The sequence below is a fragment of the Branchiostoma floridae genome, chromosome 19, assembly GCF_000003815.2.
Source record: "Branchiostoma floridae strain S238N-H82 chromosome 19, Bfl_VNyyK, whole genome shotgun sequence".
Classification (NCBI taxonomy): domain Eukaryota; kingdom Metazoa; phylum Chordata; class Leptocardii; order Amphioxiformes; family Branchiostomatidae; genus Branchiostoma; species Branchiostoma floridae.
The window spans coordinates 665,263-689,225 of NC_049997.1; the positions used below are offsets into that span (position 1 = coordinate 665,263).

The 23,963-nt window shown below is 42.5% G+C and overlaps 1 protein-coding gene and 1 long non-coding RNA gene across 3 annotated transcripts in view; one reads left to right on the forward strand and one right to left on the reverse strand.

Moving 5' to 3' along the window:
- The window catches only part of LOC118406608 (prostaglandin reductase 1-like), a 290,606-nt gene that overhangs the window by 173,817 nt on the left and 92,826 nt on the right, over nucleotides 1-23,963 (reverse strand). The window lies entirely within an intron of this gene.
- LOC118406620 lies at nucleotides 17,332-23,439 on the forward strand. The gene is made up of 2 exons (XR_004830057.1): nucleotides 17,332-17,614; nucleotides 21,663-23,439. It is a non-coding gene; the product is annotated as an uncharacterized LOC118406620 (long non-coding RNA).

Genomic DNA, 23,963 nt, shown 5'->3' on the forward strand with positions numbered 1-23,963 from the left:
GGTAGCTAGATAGATAGGTAGCTGGATAGATAAGTAGCCAGACAGGTTGCTAGATAGACTGGTCCCTGTCAGACTTGGTCCCTGTCTATTTGGCTCCCTGTCGGCCTGGATCCCTTTCTGTCTGAATCCCTGTCTGCATGACTCCCTGTCTGTCTGGCTCCCTGTCTGTCTGGCTCCCTGTTTGTCTGGCTCCCTGTCTGTCTGGCACCGTGTCTATGTCCCTGTCTCTCTGGCTCTCTGTGTGGTGCCATGTCTGTCTTGCTCCATGTCTATCTTGCTCCATGTCTGTCTGGCACCCTGTCTGTCTTGGCTCCCTATCTCTCTGGCTCCCGGTGTGGCTCCCTCTCTGTCTAGCTTCCTGTCTGTCTTGCAGCCTGTCTATTTGACTCCCTGTCTGTCTGCGCGCCTTTGTGTCTGGCTCCCTGTCTGTCTGACTTCCAGTCTCTCTGGCTCCCTGTCTGTCTTGCTCCCTGTTTCACGTTCCCTGTCTGTCTGGCACCCTGTCTGTCTCCCTGTCCGTCTGACTCCCTTCTCTGCTGTCTCCCTCTCTGTCTGGCTTCCTGTCTATCTGGCCCCCTGTCTGTCTGGCTTCCTGTCTGTCTGGTTCACTGTCTGTCTGGCTCCCTGTCTGTCTGGCACCCTTTCTGTCTGTTTCCTGTCTGTCTTGCTCCCTGTCTGTCTGGCTCCCTGTCTGCCTGGCTCCCTATCTCTCTGGCACCCAGTCTGTCTAGCTCCCTGTCTGTCTGGCTCCCTATCTCTCTGGAACCCTGTCTGTCTCCCTGTCTGCCTAGCTCCCTGTCTGTCTGGCTCCCTGTCTGTCTGGCTCCCTATCTGTCTGACCCCCTGTCTGTCTGGCTCCCTGCCTGTCTGACTCCCTATCTGTCTTGCACTCTTTTTTTTGGCTCCCTGTCTGCCTGGCACCCTTTCTGGCTCCCTGTCAGTCTGGCTTCCTGTCTGCATGACTCCTACTCTTTCTGGTTCCCTATCTGTATGGCCACCTGTCTCTCTGGCTCCTTGTCTGTCTAACTACCTGTCTATCTGGCACCCCTCTGTCTGTCTCCCTATCTCTCTGGCACCCTGTGTCTTTGGCACCCTGTGTGGCTCCCTGTCTGTCTTGCTCCATGTCTGTCTGGCTCCCTGTCTGTCTGGCACCCTGTCTGTCAGGCTCTGTATCTCTCTGGCACCCGGTGTGGCTCCCTGTCTGTCTAGCTCATTGTCTGTCTGACTCCCTGTCAGTCTTGCTCCCTGTCTGGCTGGCTCCCTGTCTGTCTGGCTCACTGTCTGTCTGGCTCCCTGTCTGTCTTGCACCGTGTCTGCCTCTCTGTCTCTCTGGCACCCTGTGTGGCTCCCAGTCTGTCTAGTTCCCTGTCAGTCTGACTCCCTGTGTGTCTGGCTCCCTGTCTGTCTGACTCCCTGTCTGTCTGGCTCCCTGTCTGTTTGGCTCCCTGTCTGTCTTGCTCCCTGTCGACTTGACTCCCTGTCTGTCTGGGTACCTTTCTGTCTGAATCTCTGTCTGTATGACTCCCTGTCTGTCTGGCTCCCTGTCTGTCTGGCTCCCTGTTTGTCTGGCTCCCTGTCTGTCTGGCACCGTGTCTAAGTCCCTGTCTCTCTGGCACTCTGTCTGGTGCCATGTCTGTCTGGCTCCATGTCTATCTTGCTCCATGTCTGTCTGGCACCCTGTCTGTCCGGCTCCCTATCTCTCTGGCACCCGGTGTGGCTCCCTCTCTGTCTAGCTTCCTGTCTGTCTTGCAACCTGTCTATTTGACTCCCTGTCTGTCTGGGTGCCTTTGTGTCTGGCTCCCTGTCTGTCTGACTTCCAGTCTCTCTGGCTCCCTGTCTGTCTTGCTCCCTGTTTGTCTGGCTCCCTGTTTGTCTTGCACCGTGTCTGCCTCTCTGTCTCTCTGGCACCCTTTGTGGCTCCCTGTCTGTCTAGTTCCCTGTCAGTCTGTCTCCCTGTCTGTCTGGCTCCCTGTCTGTCTGGCTCCCTGTCTGTCTTGCACCGTGTCTGCCTCTCTGTCTCTCTGGCACCCTGTTTGGCTCCCAGTCTGCCTAGCTCCCTGTCTGTCTGGCTCCCTGTCTGTCTGGCTCCCTATCTGTCTGACCCCCTGTCTGTCTGGCTCCCTGCCTGTCTGACTCCCTATCTGTCTGGCACTCTTTTTTTTGGCTCCCTGTCTGCCTGGCACCCTTTCTGGCTCCCTGTCAGCCTGGCTTCCTGTCTGCATGACTCCTAGTCTTTTTGCTTCCCTATCTGTATGGCCACCTGTCTCTCTGGCTCCTTGTCTGTCTAACTACCTGTCGGTTTGGCGCCCTGTCTGTCTTGCTCCTTGTCTGTCTTGCTCCCTGTCTCTCTGGCACCATGTGTGGCCCCCTGTCTGTCTGGCTCCCTGTCTGTCTGACTTCCTGTCTGTCTGGTTCACTGTCTGTCTGGCTCCCAGTCTGTCTGGCTCCCGGTTTGTCTGTTTCCTGTCTGACTGGCTCACTGTCTGCCTGACTCCCTATCTCTCTGGCACCCTGTCTGTCTAGTTCCCTGTCTGTCTGACTCCCTGTCTGTCTGTCTCCCTGTCTATCTGGCACCCCTTTGTCTGTCTCCCTATCTCTCTGGCACCCTGTGTGCCTCCCTGTCTGCCTTGGTCCCTGTCTGTCTGGCTCCCTGTCTATTTGACTCCCTGTCTGTCTGGGTACTTTTCTCTCTGGCTCCCTGTCTGTCTGACACCGTGTCTGGCTCCCTGTCTCTCTGGCACCCTGTGTGGCTCCCTGTCTGTCTAGTTCCCTGTCTGTCTGGCTCCCTGTCTGTCTTGCTCCCTGTCTGTCTGGCTCCCTGTCTGTCTGTCTCCCTGTCTGTCTGACTCCCTGTCTGTCTGGCTCCCAGTCTGTTTGGCTCCCTGTCTGTCTGGCTCCCTGTCTATTTGACTCCCTGTCTGTCTGCGTACCTTTCTGTCTGAATCTCTGTCTGTCTGACTCCCTGTCTGTCTGGCTCCCTGTCTGTCTGGCTCCCTGTTTGTCTGGCTCCCTGTCTGGCTCCCTGTCTGGCTCCCTGTCTGTCTCGCACCGTGTCTAAGTCCCTGTCTCTCTGGCACCCTGTGTGGCTCCCTGTCTGTCTTGCTCCATGTCTGTCTGGCTCCCTGTCTGTCTTGCACCCTGTCTGTCTGGCTCTGTATCTCTCTGGCACCCGGTGTGGCTCCCTGTCTGTCTAGCTCATTGTCTGTCTGACTCCCTGTCAGTCTTGCTCCCTGTCTGGCTGGCTCCCTGTCTGTCTGGCTTTCTGTCTGTCTGTTTCCTGTCCGTCTGGCTCCCTGTCTGTCTGGCTCCCTGTCTGTCTGGCTCCCTGTCTGCCTGGCTCCCTATCACTCTGGCACCCTGTCTGTCTAGCTCCCTGTCTGTCTGACTCCCTGTCTGTCTTGCTCCCTGTCTGTCTGGCACCCTGTCTGTCTGGCTCCCTATCTCTTTGGCACCCTGTGTGGCTCCCTGTCTGCCTAGCTTCCTGTCTGTCTGGATCCCTGTCTATTTGACTCCCTGTCTGTCTGGGTACCTTTCTGTCTGTCTGGGTACCTTTCTGTCTGGCTCCCTGTCTGTCTGACTCCCTGTCTGTGTGGCTCCCTGTCTGTTTGGCTCCCTTTCTATCTGGCCCCCAGTCTGTCTGGCTCCCTGTCTATTTGGCTCCCTGTCTGTCTGGCTCCCTGTGTGTCTGGCTCCCTGTCTGTCTGACTCCCTGTCTGTCTGGCTCCCTGTCTGTTTGGCTCCCTGTCTGTCTTGGTCCCTGTCTATTTGACTCCCTGTCTGTCTGGGTACCTTTCTGTCTGAATCTCTGTCTGTCTGACTCCCTGTCTGTCTGGCTCCCTGCCTGTCTGGCTCCCTGTTTGTCTGGCTCCCGTGTCTAAGTCCCTGTCTCTCTGGCACTCTGTGTGGCTCCCTGTCTGTCTTGCTCCATGTCTGTCTGGCTCCATGTCTGTCTGGCACCCTGTCTGTCCGGCTCCCTATCTCTCTGGCACCCGGTGTGGCTCCCTCTCTGTCTAGCTTCCTGTCTGTCTTGCTCCCTGTCTATTTGACTCCCTGTCTGTCTGGGTGCCTTTGTGTCTGGCTCCCTGTCTGTCTGACTTCCAGTCTCTCTGGCTCCCTGTCTGTCTTGCTCCCTGTTTGTCTTGCTCCCTGTTTGTCTTGCACCGTGTCTGCCTCTCTGTCTCTCTGGCACCATTTGTGGCTCCCTGTCTGTCTAGTTCCCTGTCAGTCTGACTCCCTGTCTGTCTGGCTCCCTGTCTGTCTGGCTCCCTGTCTGTCTTGCACCGTGTCTGCTTCTCTGTCTCTCTGGCACCCTGTGTGGCTCCCTGTCTGTCTAGTTCCCTGTCAGTCTGACTCCCTGTCTGTCTGGCTCCCTGTCTGTCTGGCTCCCTGTCTGTCTGTCTCCCTGTCTGTCTGACTCACTATCTGTCTGGGTACCTCTCTGTCTGGCTCCCTGTCTGTCTGACTCCCTGTCTGTCTGGCTCCCTGTCTGTCTGGCTCCCTGTCTGTCTAGCTCCCTGTCTATGTGACTCCCTGTCTGTATGGATACTTTTCTGTCTGGATCTCTGTCTGTCTGACTCCCTGTCTTTCTGGCTCCCTGTCTGTCTGGCTCCCTGTTTGTCTGGTTCCCTGTCTGTCTGGCTCCCTGTCTGTCTGGCTCCCTGTCTCTCTGGCACCCTGTGTGGCTCCCTGTTTGTCTAGTTCCCTGTTTGTCTGGCTCCCTGTCTGTATTGCTCCCTGTCTGTCTGGCTCCCTGTCTGTCTTGCTCGCTGTCTGTCTGGCACCCTGTCTGTCTGTCTCACTGTCTTTCTGGCTCCCTGTCTGCCTGGCACCTTGTCTGGCACCCTGTCTGGCTCCCTGTCTGTCTGGCTCCCTGTCTGTCTGGCTCCTGTCTGTCTGGCACCCTGTCTGGCTCCTTGTCTGTCGGGCTCCCTGTCTATCTGGCTTCCTGTCTGTGTGGCTCCATTTCTGTCTGCCCCTTTTCCAATTTTGTATTTCTCCCTGTTGATGTTTGTTTGGTTGGTGTCTTTGCTGCTTACCGATATGTTGTCATTTAGTTTGCTCACTCTATCTCTCTTTCGCTCTCCCTCACTCTTCTTACATACGTTTATACATCTGTCTTTTATACATTTTTTTATGCATAGCCTCCCGGCACAAGTTTTCGGTTTCGGTCAATACTAAAATTAAGGTTATACAATATCTTAAAGCTGAGTACAGTATGGAAAGTTATCTATACCAAACAGATTTTGAGCTAAGGTCTACTTTATGTAAAATGAGGATACGTGCTCATTCGCTAGAAATAGAAAGGTGTTAGTAAAAAAATGCATGTTGAGTAGAGAACATGTAAAAGCTGTTAAGGGAAAGCAGCGGAAAATGAACTACATTTTATTTTTCAATGTTCGCATTACTATTCCGAAAGAAGAAACATTTTCCTTGAAATCAACAAATAGCTTTTCACACCTTACCTACCAACAAATAACTCATCGTCTTTCATAAGCATTATGTATACCACTGCTTTACTTTGTTTGAAATTAGCCTTCGGGCATAAACTTACAATTACCTCTGCAATCAAAGAAACAACCGAAAACATAAAACAAACATGTCTACTTTTTTTCTTTCTGCAGAAAGCAAGGGCAATAACGTCTTACCTAAGACAGTTGTCTTTGGCAGAAAGGGATCAAAGCCAAGATTATTTGATGGCAATTTCGGGGTCGCAGTTTCTTCTGAGAATGAGATATTTGTGACTGATCATGGGAACCGGCGAGTTCAAGTCTTCAGCATGAATGGGACCTTTCACCGACTCTTTCTAACAATAGTGCCCGATTGAAATGGCTTAAAAATCATGTACCCTACCGGTGTTGCCATTGACAAAATGGTTGCGTGTGGGTGATAGGCGTGTGGGTGATAGGTCGAGGAAATCCAATGGCCGATTATGGTTCTGTACATTTGGTACAGTACAGTCAGAGCGGCCGGCCACTGGCCTCTTTTGACCGACGATACACTGAATGGTACCCGTTTATTGCTATCGACATATACAATAACAACATCATTTTGTCCCTTTCAGCAGAAATTTTTACATTTTTTTCCCAACGGATCTATTTGTCTGTGTATTGAGATTAGACGTTCACTGGTAACCCATTATATCGCATCAACTAGCAACGGAAACATCCTCGTTTCGAACAATTATCTGCGAGGTGTTCAGGTGTTCAATAACTCTGGACATTCTTGGTACACATTTGGAAATGTAAGTCGCAGTGAAGAACCAGTCAACGGCATCATTGTAGACAAAGAAGGAAAAATTTTCGTAGCTTACCAACATGGAGATCGGGTAGACATGTTCACTAGCTCGGGACAATTCTTTCGCAACGCCGTTAACGTTACAGGCCCATGGGATATTGCTGGAGGACCTGGCGCAGAATTGGTGGTTACTAACATATTAGACCATAGGGTAACGGTCTTTCCACGTCACATGGTATACAAGTAACACATAATAGAGTTTTAAAGCTATTGCGTCACTTAGAATGCGATAATAAACAAACATGTGGCATAGGAATGTAAGAAATTAAGCTGTTAAGATTGATTTGCTGCTTGAGAGAAGCTTTTATATGATATAAGAAGCAGCGATAGGATAATTCTAGACTTGATACATCACGCCTTGGAGACAAAGGTTGTGAAGTGGCGAACAAGTCACTCCCAACAAGATTCCTTTAGCGGTTTTTGCACTCTGTTGAGACAGGGCAGGGAGTTCTCCAGCCCAATTGGCCAAATGCAGATAGAAATCCACATATTCACGTAACACCTTGGCACATTCACTAAAACCCATCAGTTTATTTGGTAATCGAACTGTTCAACAGTAAAGTATCATCAGATTGTACGAGACCAATGTAACGCTTGTTGACCTTTATCCGTTGGGTAGCCTAAATTCGTTGTTTAAAAAAAAATATGTATCAAGGGATTTCAGGTCAACGGACGTGGGTTTCAAATTGAAACTTTTTTTTTTAATATTGCAGTTTAAAACAACCGTCATTCAACTTGACAATCCCAAACTTATCGTAATAGAACGGATATAGGTTACCGCACGGATAAAGGTGCCGTAACTATCAAGTAACCACACACAGCGTTTACCTCTCATTGTACATGTTATATAGCTGTTGTACTGTGAAGTCGGACTTTGAACTTTGCTCAAATATGCCTAACCAAAGAGAGAAAATGGCGTGTTCCTTGAACGTGAGTGTATAGTTCTTGTCGTCATTACAGCAACAAATGCGGACTTTTTCTTGATTTCTAAAAGGGGTTGGAAGAGATTATATGGTGTTTAAGAATGTTTTCTTGGATTATGACGATTGTTAGTGTGTACCTGAATTAGGCTTTAGATTTAAACTGTATCCATGATGACTCGTCGAGTTAAATAACTTACCCTGGGGGCCAGCCGGGTTAAGGCAGCTAGAACAGTTTATTCGGTGGCCCAAGACAGTTAGGCCCGCCGATCTCCTATTAGCGCCCCGAGGAGTTTAAGCCCGATAAGGGTAGCGATAACTTCTTCGGGCTTAAACTCCCCGGGGCGCTAATGTGAGACCGGCGGGCCGACTGCCTTGGCTCCCCGAACAAACCTCGCTAAGCTACTGTAGCTTATAGATTTCGTCGGCTCCAGGAATCGTCCAAAAACGTACGTAAACTAGATATCCATGATTCGTACTTCCGGTGCCGTCAATCATGGTGATTGACAGGACAGAAAAAAAAATATTATGCACGCCCATGTTTCCATAATTGGGTCCACCTCGTAAGACCTCGACAGACTCTAGTTGCGAGAGACCCGGAAGTGACCGCTGCCCTCCCCATGATAAGGACGCCATCTGGATGATATTACACGTACCTAGAATGTGACGCTACACGGAAAACAACTGAGACTTAATTCCATCTTTATTGACATTTTTTACGCAAAAGGCATTTTGGGCCTGATATGTAACATGTGAACATCGAAGTATTACATCTGTAACATCAGGAGCTGAATGAATTCTTTATAAAACTCCTGTGGGGAGATACAAAGATGGCGGCCTTCTGACCACGAAAACAACAATGCAAGAAAGTTGGATACAACATGTACAGCTACCCGGTCCTGTCTGGCTCCCAGGGTATAAATCCCTAGGCTACCAACATTTAGGCATTGTGGCGTGTTGTAGTTACAAACACCGGGTTGATGAATGTCTGTAATCAACATGTCCACTTTGACCCTAGATGACCTGCTGTATTCCAGCAAGGTACTCATTGGCCGTCCTTCTAATGGGAGTTGTCATTCACCTCTTCACCCTGCGCTCTAACTTCAGTATTGTCGTCGTCGCCATGGTGAAACACTTTCCCCAAAATAAGCAACAGCTCCAGTGGGATCAAATGTTACGTGAATACGTCACCTCTCTATGGCTGAGTCACGTCATCACAGTGAACCTTCCATCTTACAGAGTGAGCTTGACACGTTTAGTGACTGGGCCAAACTAAACCACATGCTCCTCAATGCGGAAAAGTGTAAGGTCATGGTTTTCTGTTGGATGAAAGTGCCCCCAGTCCACCTGTCCTCAAAATTGATGGAACACAGCTGGAAATAGTACCTGTTACTTGTCTACTTGGCGTGTGGCTTCAAGCGAACTTGAAATGGTCAGTACAAGTAGACAAAATGCTATCAAAAGCGAATGGCAGGCTGTTCATGTTAAGAAAAGTAAAACGCTTTAACCTCCCAACCGATGACCTTGTTCAAGTTTACACATCCTATGTACGTCCAGTGGTAGAGTATTGTGCTCCAGTGTGGCACCCTGGGCTGACGTCATCACAAACTGTACGTCTGGAAAGAGTCCAGAAAAGAGCACTGCGGACTATCCTCGGGGAACATTACATAGACTACGAGACTGCGCTTCTGACCACAAACCTTCAGACACTTGAAAAAAGAAGGATTGACTTGTGCTTGAAATTCGCCAAGAAGCTCGACCCCTCATTGCTCCCGCCAAGGGCTGGCGAGATTCACAGTAGATCCACGAGAAACTCGGACTTGTTCAAAACAGTAAGATGCAGAACCAACCGTTACAGAAACTCCCCCCTTCCATTCTTAGTAAGACTGTTAAACAAACAGTCATAGTAGACTTGGAATGTTCTAATCACAAATGTATGTTTCCGTCTCTTGCCTTTACATCATATATTTATATAAAGTTTTAAAGGATACTTAGTTTTAGTGTGTATAAGTGTTATTCATCAGATAGTCTTTAACTCGATGTACTAAGGATTTTATGGAAAAAAACGTGCAATTCAGCCAATTGGCTGCCAAATGTTTTTACTGAAGTTGTGTTGTGCAACAAATAAACCATTCATTCATTCATTCATTCATTCATTCATTCATTCATGGTAAATACTCAGAGGTCGATCAAGACATGGCGGCCATGTTGTACAATGAAACCAGCGTAGTATGGAAGGAAAATTCTACGGAGCATACAAGTCAGGTACGTTGTTGCAGCTTAAGTCATTTTGATCTAGTAATTCGTGCCAATTCAAGACTATACCTGAATCTGTGATAGCTCTATCTAAAATTGATACCATTTACTATCTGTTATAAACAATGGGTGCCATAACGTTGTGATTAAATGCTTATCATACACTGCCCAAAATGATTTTTTTTCTTATTTTGCTTACACCATGGGCAATTATTATATAAAGAAAAATATTCTTGCAGGAAGAAAATGTGGAATAAAATTCAAGCAAAACGAGAAACTACAAAAATTTTTTCGAGATATTTCAGCAAAATCTTTTTTTTTTCTTATAATGTATGAAAAAAAATTCAGAAATTCTTTTTTTTTTTATAACCAGGTTCAACTCAACTCAGGTTCAAGATTTTTTTTCTTCCTGGAAGATAGATTTTCTGTGAGGAAGCAAAACAAGATAAAAAAAGAACAAGCATTTTTAGAAAAACAAGAAAACAAACTTAACAAGCATAAATTTGCCTGCCAATGGACAAGCACATTTTTCTAACATTTCTTGAGGACAGAACAATTTTCTTCCTGGAAGATACATTTTCTGTGAGGAAGCAAAACAAGATAAACAACAGTGTAGGAATCCAGATTTAGTCATTAATGTTGTTTACATTTAATGTTGTTGAAAATTTGTATATTGACAAAGCACTCTTCTCATCGATCATGCGTTTGTTATTAATTCGTAAATCAATTTTTCATCTGATCAAATGAAGAAGTCAACCCCGAATTCGAAGTAACTAAACATCCCAGTATCTTATCCCAGTATCTTATTATCATCTGATACATTTACTATCATCATTCCTCACAACATGAACTTGCCATAAACCGCTGAGCATTTATTTTCAACTAAACGATCGTTATCAATCGTCATCATCAACACCATTAAAATTAGATGCACTTTAGATTTCTATCATCACCATCATATTTACAGTTTAAAATATCAAGCCAGCGTTAAAAAATCAGGACAAGTTTTTCTGGGACCCCATCGCCCAAGGCCGCATCATCGGGGCCTACTCGTACATACATAATAAATCATTAATATTTAATTAGAAATGTAGCTTAAAATTGCAAAGGTGTTAATGATATAGATAAGTCTGGTCTATGAAATCCGATAATTCAAACTGAAATTAGTAAATTTGGTAAAATATGCCTTTCAGTAACCCGTTGCCATGGCAACAGGAAAAATCACGAACTCACATTTTTTGCCAACAATATTTTTCAAAAAGTCACCAAGTTTCGTAGTCCTAGCACGTGTCGTTAGGCAGTTATGTGACGTCAAAGATGGCGCAGGCACTTTTAGTCAACCCCCCCCCCCTCCGTCTAGATAGGGTTAAAGTAAAACATTTTGTTTTCCCTTTTTTCCTAAAGGACAAGTTTTCCTGGGACCCGATCACCCAGGGCCGCATCATCGGTGCTTATGCGTACGGCCATGTCTTCAGTCAGGTGATGGGAGGATTCCTGGAGGCCAGGTTTGGTGGAAAGAAAGTTCTCGGCCTGAGCATCCTGCTCTCCTCCTGACTCTGCTGACACCCGCGGCTGCTTTCGCCGGAGAATGGTGGCTGTTTGTTGTTCGGGTGGGGGTCGGATTTGTGCAGGTACAAGATATTACTGTAAACACATTTAAGTTCGCTGGGATTTAATTTCGCGGTAGCGGGAAAAAGGACTTTTCGCGGTTGTTTTAATATCGCGGTAGCGCCATGTACGTTTCTTACTGCCATGGAAAAAGTTTCGCTGTGAAGTGGTCACCGCAAAAAACCGTGAACATTAAACCACCTCGAAAGTTTCTGCATTTACCGTATCTTAAATTTATGCAAGGTATAATTTACAAATATTGCATTATAGTTGGAAGTATTCGTTTTAGTCCATAGCACACTAATATTTCTTTCATTAAAAAGAACACATCATTTCTTGTTTTTAGGGTGTGGTATTCCCAAGCCTGTTTGGCATATTGTCCAGATGGGCGCCTTCGACAGAGAGAGGCCGTCTTCTTACAATCGCCACTCTTGGTAAGTTAACAACTAAATATAAAATACAGCTAGCAACACAGTACACTGGACGTAAATGATGTCCATTCTCCTACGCAGAGTATGGGGTGTGCTGAAAGAGTCCATTCTTTCACGGAGGAGGGCATTTTTTTAAATCATTTTTTGTACTTTTGTGACTATTTCAAAGTCTTTTAGTTGGGTTATTTTTGGACTGGTCTAATTTGCAATTTTGCATGGGTGTGCTGGAAGACTCCATTCTTGCACGGAGGGGGCATTTTATAAATCTTTTATTTTGGTGATTATGTCAAAGTCCAATTTTAGTGAATGTTTTTGTGGACTGCTCCACTTGACATATGAATATCACATAAAGAGTCCATTCTTGCACACGGAGGTTTTCTTTTTCAAATTCAGTTTTGGACGGGTGATGATTCAAATTTACATTTTTAACGGAAGTGTTTTTGGACTGGTCTATTATACATTTTCATGCACGGGGGACCTTTTTTGCTAAATCCAATTTTGGATTCGGTTTCTTATTAAAAAAAACATGTTTTCAGTGGGAGTATTTCTGGACTTGTCTATTGTGCAAATTCACATGGGGTGCACTGGAAGAGTCTGATTTCTTGCATGGAGTAATTTTGTAAGATTCATTTTTGGGTCAATAACTGTCATTAATTAATTAATTAAAGTGATTTTTCACATGGGTGATTCTGGAACAGTCTATTGCTTCATGGGGGGGGGTGGCCGGACTATACTGTATTTGCTCTCAAGCAAATGTCGGCCTTTCTAGTTTTATTTTAATCTTATTACTAATGTGTTTGCTTTGGCAATGTACACATTGTCAAAATCACAACTAAGCCTTTTGCCTGAGTGCTGTTTTTACAAATCATTATTTACCTAACTTAACTTGCCGGAAGTTAGATCACGTAAATTTGATGAAACATATTTGTTTTGTTTTTTTCTCACAGGGGAAACCTTAGGGATTCTTGTGGGTTTTTCATTCACAGCACGTCTTATTACACAGTTTGGTTGGGCAATAGCCCTGTACATTACAGGTAAGCCCAGTTAATCACATTCGTCAATAGTTTCATTAGGTTGGTACGTCACTGAATAAAGAGATCATTTTCACAACCAATTTTTTTTTTATTCTCACCGACGTTTCGGTGATCGTCTGTCACCAACCTAAATCTTTGAAAAATGAAATAAAAATTGCCGAAATGGAATTCAATATGTCCAAAACAATATTTTCTACACATGACATGCACATACTCTGCAGTATTTCAAGTTAGAGGGCCAAAGCTTCAACTAAAGATGACCTACCTATACTATAGTGTAGTACCCTCAGTCCTGGTCTGGCCATACAAGCCTCGTTTTGGTGCAATGACGCCAGTTGACCCCGGAAAATCCAAAATGGCCGCCAGATCTGGAAATGCAATCATTCTGACTGGTTCACGTTGTACTGCAGGACAGGTGTCGCTGCTCAGAGTTCAGATGTAGTCACAAAACGTAAAGTATCTGCACATATGTAAATAATTTACGTTTGTGACCGCATCTGAACTGTAAGCAGCGACATCTGTCCTGCAGTACAATGTGAACCAGTCAGAATTGCCCTAAAGAAGGTGAGAATAAAGCAATGGTTGTGAAAAATTGTCTCTTTATTCAGTCAATCACATTGTTTTTACGGTACATAATGCAAATGCTAGAAGGTAAGGAAAACACTGCACAAAATTCAATAAACTTTTGTTTTAAACGTTCACTCAGATTGCAATATTTAGCTTTTGATCGGAAGTGTTTTTAATTTATTCCAGTAAATAATGTCAACCACTTTTCTTTAAAAAACATACGCTTTATAGAAATTGTATGTGGAGATATAAAACATCCACACGTTTTCTCACTATTATATTTCAAGATGTATATGTAATAACCGTAGTGGCAACTTAAATTTCTTTTAACTACTGTCTCGACACATATAAAACGTTAGATCATTAAAGTGTATATTGTTTATAGGTTTTCAGTGTTTGAAATATGGCTCTATCGTGATATGCACGTTAACCCTATCCAGACTGAGGAGGGGGGGCTAAAAGTGCCTGCGCAAACTTTAACGTCGTATAGCTCCCAGCTTATGCTAGAACAACCAAACTTAGTGACTTTCCTAGAACGGGTTTCTGAAAGACATATATTACAAAAATCACTAGTTTTGGTTTTAACAATGGGATTTTACGATTTTCTTGCTAAACTATACTATCTTTTTTCATATATCTTTAAGGTGCTGTTGGCTTGGCATTTTGCTGTTTGCGGTGTTTGTTGGCGTTTGACTCACCTGCCAAACATCCAAGAATATCTGAGACCGAAAAGACGTACATCGAGTCCAATTTAGAGAACACGAATGAAGTAAACCTTATCTCTTTTTGCATGAACACGATTTGTAAAAAAACATCGTCTTTGCTGGTTGGGGAACATAAGGTGGAAATTAAGTTTCAGAAACTCATACGATCCGGTGTATTTATATGAGTTCGAGAGAAATATTATACAGCTGTAGTATACTCAAATTTGTATACTATCATCATTCTCTCTCTCTTTCTCTCTCTCTTTCCCACTCTCTTTTTCTATATACACGCATATTTATATTTTATTTTTTCTTGAACGACAGGAACATTCCGTGGTTAAAAATGCTATCAACGCTACATATTTGGGTACTGATCTACATCCACTGTACGGATAGCTGGGGACTCGACATAATGATGACCAGTTTACCTCTCTACATCGATACTATACTGAACTTCAACATCGATACCGTACGTAGCGCTTACTTATCATTCTCAACTCTTATAAACATGTTAACAATGCAGAGTAAGAACTTGTGGCATCACCTTTAAAAATACACTAAGCGAGATACTTTTTTCTTGAAAATTTAAGAAATTGTAGAAAGCAGAAGGTATTTACCAATCAGAAGACTGCATTTGGTATTGATTTTTGAATCATGGACAGACATGAACCGTGGTTTTTGGATTTTAATGGCAGTGTACCATTACACATTACGGTCGATGGCTTATTCGGTGACTGTATAAAAACGAACAGGCCTTTTGTCACCAGAACAAAAATGTATTTTTACCATTTTGTGAAATACTATGAACATCCATTACCATATTATATGTGTAATAACCTAATTTTTTTTTTGAAAATAATTTCATCAGGTTGGTAGATCATAGGGCAAAAGAATGTTCATTACACAACCAGTTTTCTCACCTGCTGACATTTCGATGTCCGTCAGGCATCTTCCTCAGAGCCTTTAACTAGAATTCTACTTCTCGCCACTATATGTGGCCTGGATAATAAATCCACCCCAGTGATGAACCGGGACGAAGGGGGGTACAAGCTCGGCCACGTTTGGGATAATAATAATCTTTTATTGCAAACTCATGCCCGAAGGCTAATTGCAAAAATACATGTGTGAAAGTACATTGATGATAATGATACAATAACAAAGTGGACATAGGGGTCAACAACTAGTGATACTTCTAATCTAAAATGAATGCTATTGGGTTTGATTTCTTTTCTGTATACAGTGGAGGATGAAATTGCCGACATTTTGGGAGACATATGCATTGGGTGGTGCTAACAGGAAGGCAGTTTTTTGTAGTTCGTTACGATGTGCAAAGCTGGGAAAAAATTTGTTAACTAGTTTAAATAGTTTGTCTCTTTCGGCAAATTTTCATAGGAGAAAGCGTAAACGTTAAACTTGTAAAACAGTTTGATGTGACAAAATATGACACTGCAGCCAACAAGGCATTCATTCCTGTATAAAAGAAGTATACCATGGTACCAGTATAGTGACAGTGAAACTAGTGTAGTAGACTGGTATCGCTACAACCATGTTGGCAGATTCCATATTGGTACCACTCTTACAATTATCCAGCAACTTCAGTAAAGGATGCCTCTTTAGTGTCAGTACCCCATACGATTATTAGGTTACAACACAACATATTGACCCCTTCTGTTCTATCTAACCATCCCTGAAAAGGAATATTTTTTTTAAATTATTTTTCTGAAATCAGGCAAAAATTGATGAGCGCGCGAAGGACACCCATTACGATTTACTTGCTGTGGCCCAATGCGATACGCGCTTAAAAGCATTTCGATAAAAAATGTCTATATTTTAGTCGAATCACAAACTTAAAATAGTCGATGCTGTCTGACACTTCTGACCGGTTCCAAATTACCTGGGTAACTATCGCTTGCGTGTTAGAAAAGAAAAATGGAATATATACAATATCCACCGACAAAAGAATCATATTCTACTTCGACTTCTTCTCGCTTCTTTGTAATACTAAAGATGTAGGAACAAATTAATAATCAAATCTTTGTCTAAATTCATAAGGAACAGGAATTTGTCATTGTTATTGTGATGTATGAAGTAAGAAAACATAGATTCTATCAGTCAATAAAGTTCAGTTCTCAATATCTTGCCTAATTTAAATTCTATTTTAAAATGCTTTTTATCTTCTATTTTTCTATAACGTAATCCACAGTGTTGGTCGGTGCTGCGGCCTGCCTCATTGCCGTTGCTCACGTTGGGTGCGATTCTACTACAGCAATCGTCCTTCTGTGCCTGGGTGTGGCTTTTAGAGGGGTGATGGTGCCCGGGTTCTATCCCAGCTACACTGATCTCACGCTAGGCTTCTCTGGTGTGGCGTTTGGAGTCAGCAACAGTGTAGCAAACTGTACTGGATTCCTCGTGCCTCTGGTGGTGGGGGTTCTCACTGAGAAGAATGTGAGTTTTCCATTATACAAATTATAATTGAAAATGCCCTCCTTCAAAATCAACAAAATCTTTTTCTCTCTTTGTAAAAAAGGATGGCAAATCTGTATACAGTTATCATTATATCCTTACTGCTCATACCGAAAAACAGGCAAATGTTGACATTTTGAAATCTCAAAACGTATGCTACCGGCTAGGGCTGGGTACCGGTACAGAAAATTCAGGTCCAGGTCCGGTTCAGGTCCAAAGGATCAGGTCCAGGTCCGGACCTGAACCTGGACCTGATTCAGTATGACTCATACCAATTGTCCATTTCACTACAAAGAAATCTGTTTGGTGAAGTATTAGACTTACACTGGCGTTTTAAAATCCTACAACGCTAACTACACCTGTACGATTGACTGTAAACCTTGGTAGAAATTACTATAAACTCTACTCTACTTCATTCTTGTCATTTTCTTCCAACTGCAAGCGCCAAAACGTGTGAATGCCTGATAAAATAATATGTTAATTTTCTAATCGTCCAACATCCGGTCCACCTAATTTTTTCAGGTCCGGTTTTTCTGGACCGGTCCAATAAGAAAAACCGGTTTTGTACCGGTCCGCTGTACCGATACCCAGCCCTACTACCGGCAAAAGAACGTGGTCTAATATGTGCCTTAGCTGACAAGAAAAATGTATCACTACATAGTACCAGACTAGTGTTGTAGAATTCACAAAGGTCGTGTATTATCAGCTCTTAGTCGGTATATTGCCCTAAAATAAGTATTAGTCACGGTTTTTTTTAAACAACCATGGCATATTTTCCTTCTAATCGAACAGCAAACAGTAGCAGCCTGGCAGAAAGTCTTCTACGTCAGCGCCGCCATTTCTGTTTCTGGATCCGTCATGGCTCTAGTCTTCCTCCGGACTGATCCGGTTTCCTGGGTGCAGAACCCGGATGAAGACAAACTGCCTCAGCCAGAACGAAGTACATTGTTAAGTATTACCGGGGAGCGTGACATAACAAAAGTTGATTCGGTGTTTATTTTCGAATCTCACGCACCCCATACACATAGCGTTAATAGAAATAACTGTATAACTAAGGACGGCGTTAGGCAGTCGTTGCTGTGGTAGGTTCGTGTCCTTTCATCCTAGGATGACCTGCGTTATTAGCAGTGCTGTGTCGAGGACAACGCCAAGCGCGCACGGCCCGCCGTGATCAGCGTGGCTTGGACAGGCGCGATGCGTCATGGGAATGAGCGGTCCAAGATCCAAGATGGCGGCCTCCACAGATTATCGGATGACGAGATTACACACGAACACGCCTGGAAACGTTCGAAACGTACCTTTCCAAACGTATTCATTCCACGTAACCCGTTCTAAAGGTAGGTCTAATTCATCAAGGCATCGTTTTTGTCCTTCTTGATCATAAATGAGGCATAGAAAAATCATAATCCATTCTAAACAGATTTAACAATTTTTCACCCCGGAGGTCTCTCCGGCCTCCTTGACAATTTCCACCTTGTTTCCACGTTACTAATATTTTTTACTGGTGCAGGTACATTATAACGTTACATGATAGGTTCCAGGGCCCAGTTGTCTCATTGATACTAATGCATTTGTTTTGAAAATCCGAGGTTACAAGGACAATTTGTATGCAATTGTAAGCCCTCAGAGTACAGGTTATACTGATTGCGGTTACTAAAATTACTGTAAATGCAGAAATGTTCGCGGTGGATTAATGTTCGCGGTTTCCGGGGTGACCACTTCACCGCGAACTTAAAACCACCGCGAACATTTTTCTATTATGATATTAGACTACAGTCTATGGTGTTACCGCAAACTTCCACCGCGAAAAGTCCCTTTTCCCACTACTGCAAAATTAAATCCCCGCGAACTTAAATGCATTTACAGTATACAGTGTACTTGTACCATGTTACATAATAGTATGAGTAGTACTAAGTATTAGTCTCTAACAGACTCCAGAGGTCGCTGGAAAAACTGTACATATTGTACAAATACTGAAATAGGAGTCAGGTGGCTAAAGGTATACATAATGAGCTTGTGACTGTGATAGCTGGGTAGAGTAGAGTAGATAGATAGCAGAGTACTGACTGAAATGCCATTGCAACTTATTTGTCCCTATTTGGCTAAATCTTTCTCTTTTTCATCCAGCAATACGTCTGCTTGGAGACTCACTAAATATCTCAATTGGTAAAATCAAGGAGGTGAATGATCTGTTGTGATGTTTGGGCTGTTTGGTGTTTGATTGTGGGATATATATATATAGAAAATAAGAATACAACACGGTGTATTACGTTTGACCCGCAGGTCGGATCGCCTGACGGTCGAAGGCCTTTGACCGTTGGGCAATCCGATCTGTGGGAGGGCTGGGACCGAGGGTGATGCGGAATACACCGTGTTGTATTTTAATTATGTTATACCCACCTGAGAAAACACATATTTGGATGATATGTTGTTCACATAGAAATTATCTAGTGTCACATATGTGCTATATAATCTATTATTAAGTATTAATGTTTAAACTTAGATTGTACAGGTTTGGGGGCTTACTGGTCGAAGAAAATAACGAGTGAAGTTGAGTAGAGTCTAGAGTCATTCCTACCAAGTTTTAAAGCCAATTGTAAAGAGGCACTTAGCGTTGTAGGATTTCAAAATGCCAGTGGCAGACTAATACAGATTTCTGTGTAGTGAAATGGACCATTGGTTTGAGTATCGTCCATTCACAAGTTTTCACATACTGAATCAGGTCCAACCTGATCCTCTGGACCTGAACCGGACCTGGACGGTCCTGAATTTTATGTAACCCACCCCTAGTTCATGCCGTACCCGTAAGAAATTCTTGCCAATCCAGTAATGGACTGGAAATTATTTTTTAAGTTGAACCCAGAAAATTGAGCATGATACATCATGTTAACTTTTGTTAAAAAAGAGGAGTCACCCGATTTAATTATAAGGCCTAGGAAAAAAAATGTTGTGTTTCCTGTTTCAGTCCTGAAAAAATTAGGGTCGGTAGGTAGGGATTATCTTTTTTTTTTTCTTTTTTTTTTTTTAGGCTGGCCAAAATTCTAGTGATACATATTTACAATACAGTTGAACAAAGTAAACTGAAATGTATGATGACACTTGTCTTTCAATGTCAAACTTTAATTTTGTGCATGATAGATACATTTATCCTTCATTAGATGGGACAAGCAGTGTTTTACTTCAATAGGAAGCAGGCCAAATAAAAATTCTAACTGGAAGCTATGTGACTCCACTGCCCACCCAAAAAAAAAGTCTAGGGTCGGCAGGTTTTTTTAGGGTAGGTAGGGAAACAGGAAACACAACATTTTTTTCCTAGGCCTAACCCAAAACTCACTCAGGTGAAAATGAGTACCTAGGGTCAAATGGAGATCCTGTGTTTTGTGAGAGCCCCACCCTGAGCATGTAAAAGAACCTGTCACACTTATTGAAAAGAGTAGGGGACCTTCCCGGTGTGAGTAGATCAAACCTTTCCTGCTAAATGGAGAAGGGAATTTCCCTATTGAGTCAGTCAAACTTGCTGAAACTTGATGTCTCTGACTTGGGGAGAAGAGATGCTGCTACAATGGCCTTTTACTGAGCAAACCCGTCAAAAAATGTATATCCATGAACTGGTTACCTGTACCATGAAGATTTACCATAGATCTGTTATTGTCATGGTGCTAGTGACTCTGCAATCTGCATGGACAAGTTTTCTCATTTTGGTGGTGCACATCTTGAAAACTAATAGGAGTTTGTGTATAAAAATAATAAAGGTTACATATTTGAAAGACTGTGTTTTTCCTTTTGCCGCCTTTGGGCAAAAGTGCCACGTTAACTCTTGTCACCACATATGATATAGGCGGCATATACTTAATGATACACTGTAAATGCAGAAATGTTCGCGGTGGATTAATGTTCGCGGTTTTCGGTGAAGTCCTTTTTCCCGCTACTGCGAAATTAAATCCCCGCGAACTTAAAAACATTTACAGTACTAGTTCTAGTAGGTTGGGCAAATTGCCAATCCCAATCTGCTGATTTTACCTCAAAAAGGTATCCTGACTGGTTATACCAGGATTTGCAAATTTGGATCAATCCTGTACCTGGGTAAATCCCATTTCAAGGTCTGTTAGTATCATTGTCACAAAAATGTACTACAGGTACACACTTGTGTGTTTAAAAAAATAGAATGTCCCAAAATAGACTAGAATTTAAGATCCTAGCAAAGTCGTTTTTATGCTAGTCTTTTCTTGCTCTCTCTATCTGGTTTACCTAGCACATATATCTGTATGCCTGTTTCTCATCCAGAGTATAATACTAGGTAGTCCTTCAGGGTAATAATACATAATGCAGCTGCCTACTCTGGTGTACTATAGGCAGTATATTCATTATCAGAAGGACTCTAGCAGTAACACTAACAGGCTAAAACCTCTTTCCAGAAAAGAGCAAATTTTCAAACATTCACCATATTTTCTTTATATCTGTCATTGATTTTTATCTACCCACTCATTATTCAGTATGGAACTTGGAAGACAGTTCATAACCACTGCCTTCAACGAGAAGTCAACCCCCACAATATCAAATGTAGTGCCTTATATTATAATTGATCTAAGACTTGGTGTTATGTACTCCATTCTTTTACTCATACTTTATCACAGTGTATGCAATTAGCTTTCGGCAAGACTTCGCAAATAAAACAATGATTGTAATTATCAATATTGAGTTAACATGTCACTGGTACTGTAAATGAAGACATTTTTTCGCAGTGGTTTTATGTTTGCGGTTTTCGCGTTGCCAATTCACCGCAAACTTAAAACCACCGCAAACATTTTTCCATGGCAGTAAGAGACTACAGTGCATGGTGCTACCGCGAACTTAAAACCACCACAAACAGTCCTTTTTCCAGCTACTGCAAAATTAAATTCCCACGAACTTAAATGAATTTACAGTAATAATGAAACAATATGTGTAATAGATAAGTCTTTTTTTCTAATACGAAGGGTGTGGTAGCACCAATATCGCTTATTTTGACAGCGATAAACTCACTACTATAGGTACCAATATACTGAATATGAGTGTGTGCATGCATGCGTGTGTGTGTGTGTGTGTTTGTGTGTGTATTTGTGTGTACAGTGTGTGTGTATACTATTTGTGTGTTTGTGTGTGTGTGTGAGAGAGAGTATATGTGTGTTTGTGTTTTGACAATAGTCCCTGTATTTCATTAGTTAAGTCTTTATTTGTTGTCATAAGATCACAGGACACGATACTTACTTACTTACTATATATCAGATGTATTTCAATAGGCACTGACAACAAGGCTATACAGTGACTTTGCTTTGCAACCTTCACCAGAATCATGTCTATTACAACACTGAAATATTTTAATTTGTAATGTTGTTGTTGCTATAGGTGCTGATGACACTCAACCCAGGAAGGCCATCAGTGCACATGAGATGACAGCAGATGAGAAGCTGATTATGCAATGGATTACCTGCTTCTACCTGCAGATGGCAGAGTTATAATGAACACTAACCAAGTCCCAATTTCTTTAATATGCATAAACAATGAGTCTGTAAAAAGATAAACAGCTAGTAGAACTAGAAGCGTGCCTTTCTGTGATGCACTGTGGTACTATGGCATTTATTATGACTCAGATTTAGATGCTTTGAAATCATAGCTCTTTGGACTGTAGATGTAATTGTCATGTTGAAGCTAATATGTAGCATGCAGTATCCTAGATGCAATGTTGTGAGGAGCCATTTTGCATATCCATATCTACAAATATCTTGCAATTATATACTTCATGACTATATGTATGCTGTCAGTAACTGTAAGTCCCTGAGGCATGACTGATTGACCAAGGAAGCAGAGCACTTTCTGATGTTCGAATTCTGTGTTTTATCAAAACTCCATTGAACAGGTAGCTATGGAGAGGGGTGAATTAATTGTGTGTTTAAGATACTCTCCAGGAAATGTTTAGGTATATAATGTTGAGCAATTCCTGATGAAATGATTCCTTAAAAAAAAACAGTACATTTCATACTTTAAGTGTAGAGCTTTTCACCCTACATTGTACACACATGTATGAGATCATTGTCAATGTGATGGGATCTGGTGTGTATCCTGCTATGCAATGCTGACTTAAAGTGTTAATGACACCAATGATAGCAATGTAGCAACATTTAGCAATGTAGCAACATTTTGGTGATTGTAATCCATTGAGATAGAATTACTAATTGAAAATAGAACTTTGCACTAAAATAAACCCTCCTGGTGTTATTGAATATAAAACCAATTGAAGATCATACTTCCAGCTCTTGTTTCCAGGTTGTCACCAGGTAATTGAATTAAACATTGATTGTAGCTGCACTGGCTGCGGACCGTCAGTTGTGGATGAAACTTGTGATCAAGTGCTCTGCCACCGACTGATGATGAGGATGATGATGTTGAGGACTACAATGATTCTTAACTTGCCACGGTGGCTTGCGAAAAAATAATTTTGGGAAGCAAACTAAGCAAATATTTTTGTATCTTGCAAGTATGTGTTATCTCCTTAAACAAAGCACAGTGTGCTCATCAACAGTACTTTTTAGCAACACTCGATGTCTTGTTCTGAACCGGCCGCAGTGTTCAATGAGATGTCATTGAAGTAATAATCAATGCTCAATTCAATTACCTGGTGGCAGGAAACAAGAGCTGAAGTATGATCTTTGACAGGGTTTGATGTTCTATAACATCATACGACTAGTCGACTGTAACTTTGGTCTGTGTTCATACAAGAATACTATTACCGGCAAAGTTAGTAATAAAATTATGTATTTTGGTGTCATAGACACTTAAAGTATGTCACGATGATGGGGGTAAGAAGAACAAAATTGATTTTATTTTTAAAAGCTTTTATTTTGCTTTCATTTCATATTGAAATGAATAATCTGAATCATTATTGCTTTACCTGTCCATGTCTGTACGATACATAACGGTAATTCATGAATTTTCCTTATTTGCATGCATATACAAAAATAAGTGCCAACACAGGACAACATCCAGTTGTGCATTGTATATAAAGGTATGAACAAGTTGGCCTCTATTTTGCAGGTAGACAGTTATTGATCTAGATCCTTTTTGTCAAGCTTTATTTTGCTGCAGTCAAATCGTCAAGAAATAAACAGTGGTCTTTGGGAAAAAATCTGCTTCTGAGGTCCATGGTTTTTAGGGTAGTTAAGCAGCCATCATCAATAATTTTGAGTGAAGGGTAAATCAGTTGCTTCTTTAAGTTACCATGGTGACGTAAGGTTATTTACAGTACTGAAAAGAAAGCCTACCATATGCATGGTGTTGAAGTCATGTTTTTGGATAGTGACACAGAATCTTCTGACATTGCAAATAACTTTATGTTCTTAGTGGTATTTTGCCTATGTATGTTCCTTTTTTTTATAGAGAAAGCTAAATTTGGCCCTTTGAACCAAAAATAGCAGATTTCAACCCAAAAATGAGATGTCGACAAATGATGTCCGATTTCCTTCGAACCAACATTATTGAGTGCGGAATAACTTCCTGACATCTCGTTCACCCTCTTTTTGTCAAAAAAGCTAAATTTGGCCCTTTGAACCAAAAATAGCAGATTTCAACCCAAAAATGAGATGTCGACAAATGATGTCCGATTTCCTTCGAACCAACTTTATTGAGTGCGGAATAACTTCCTGACATCTC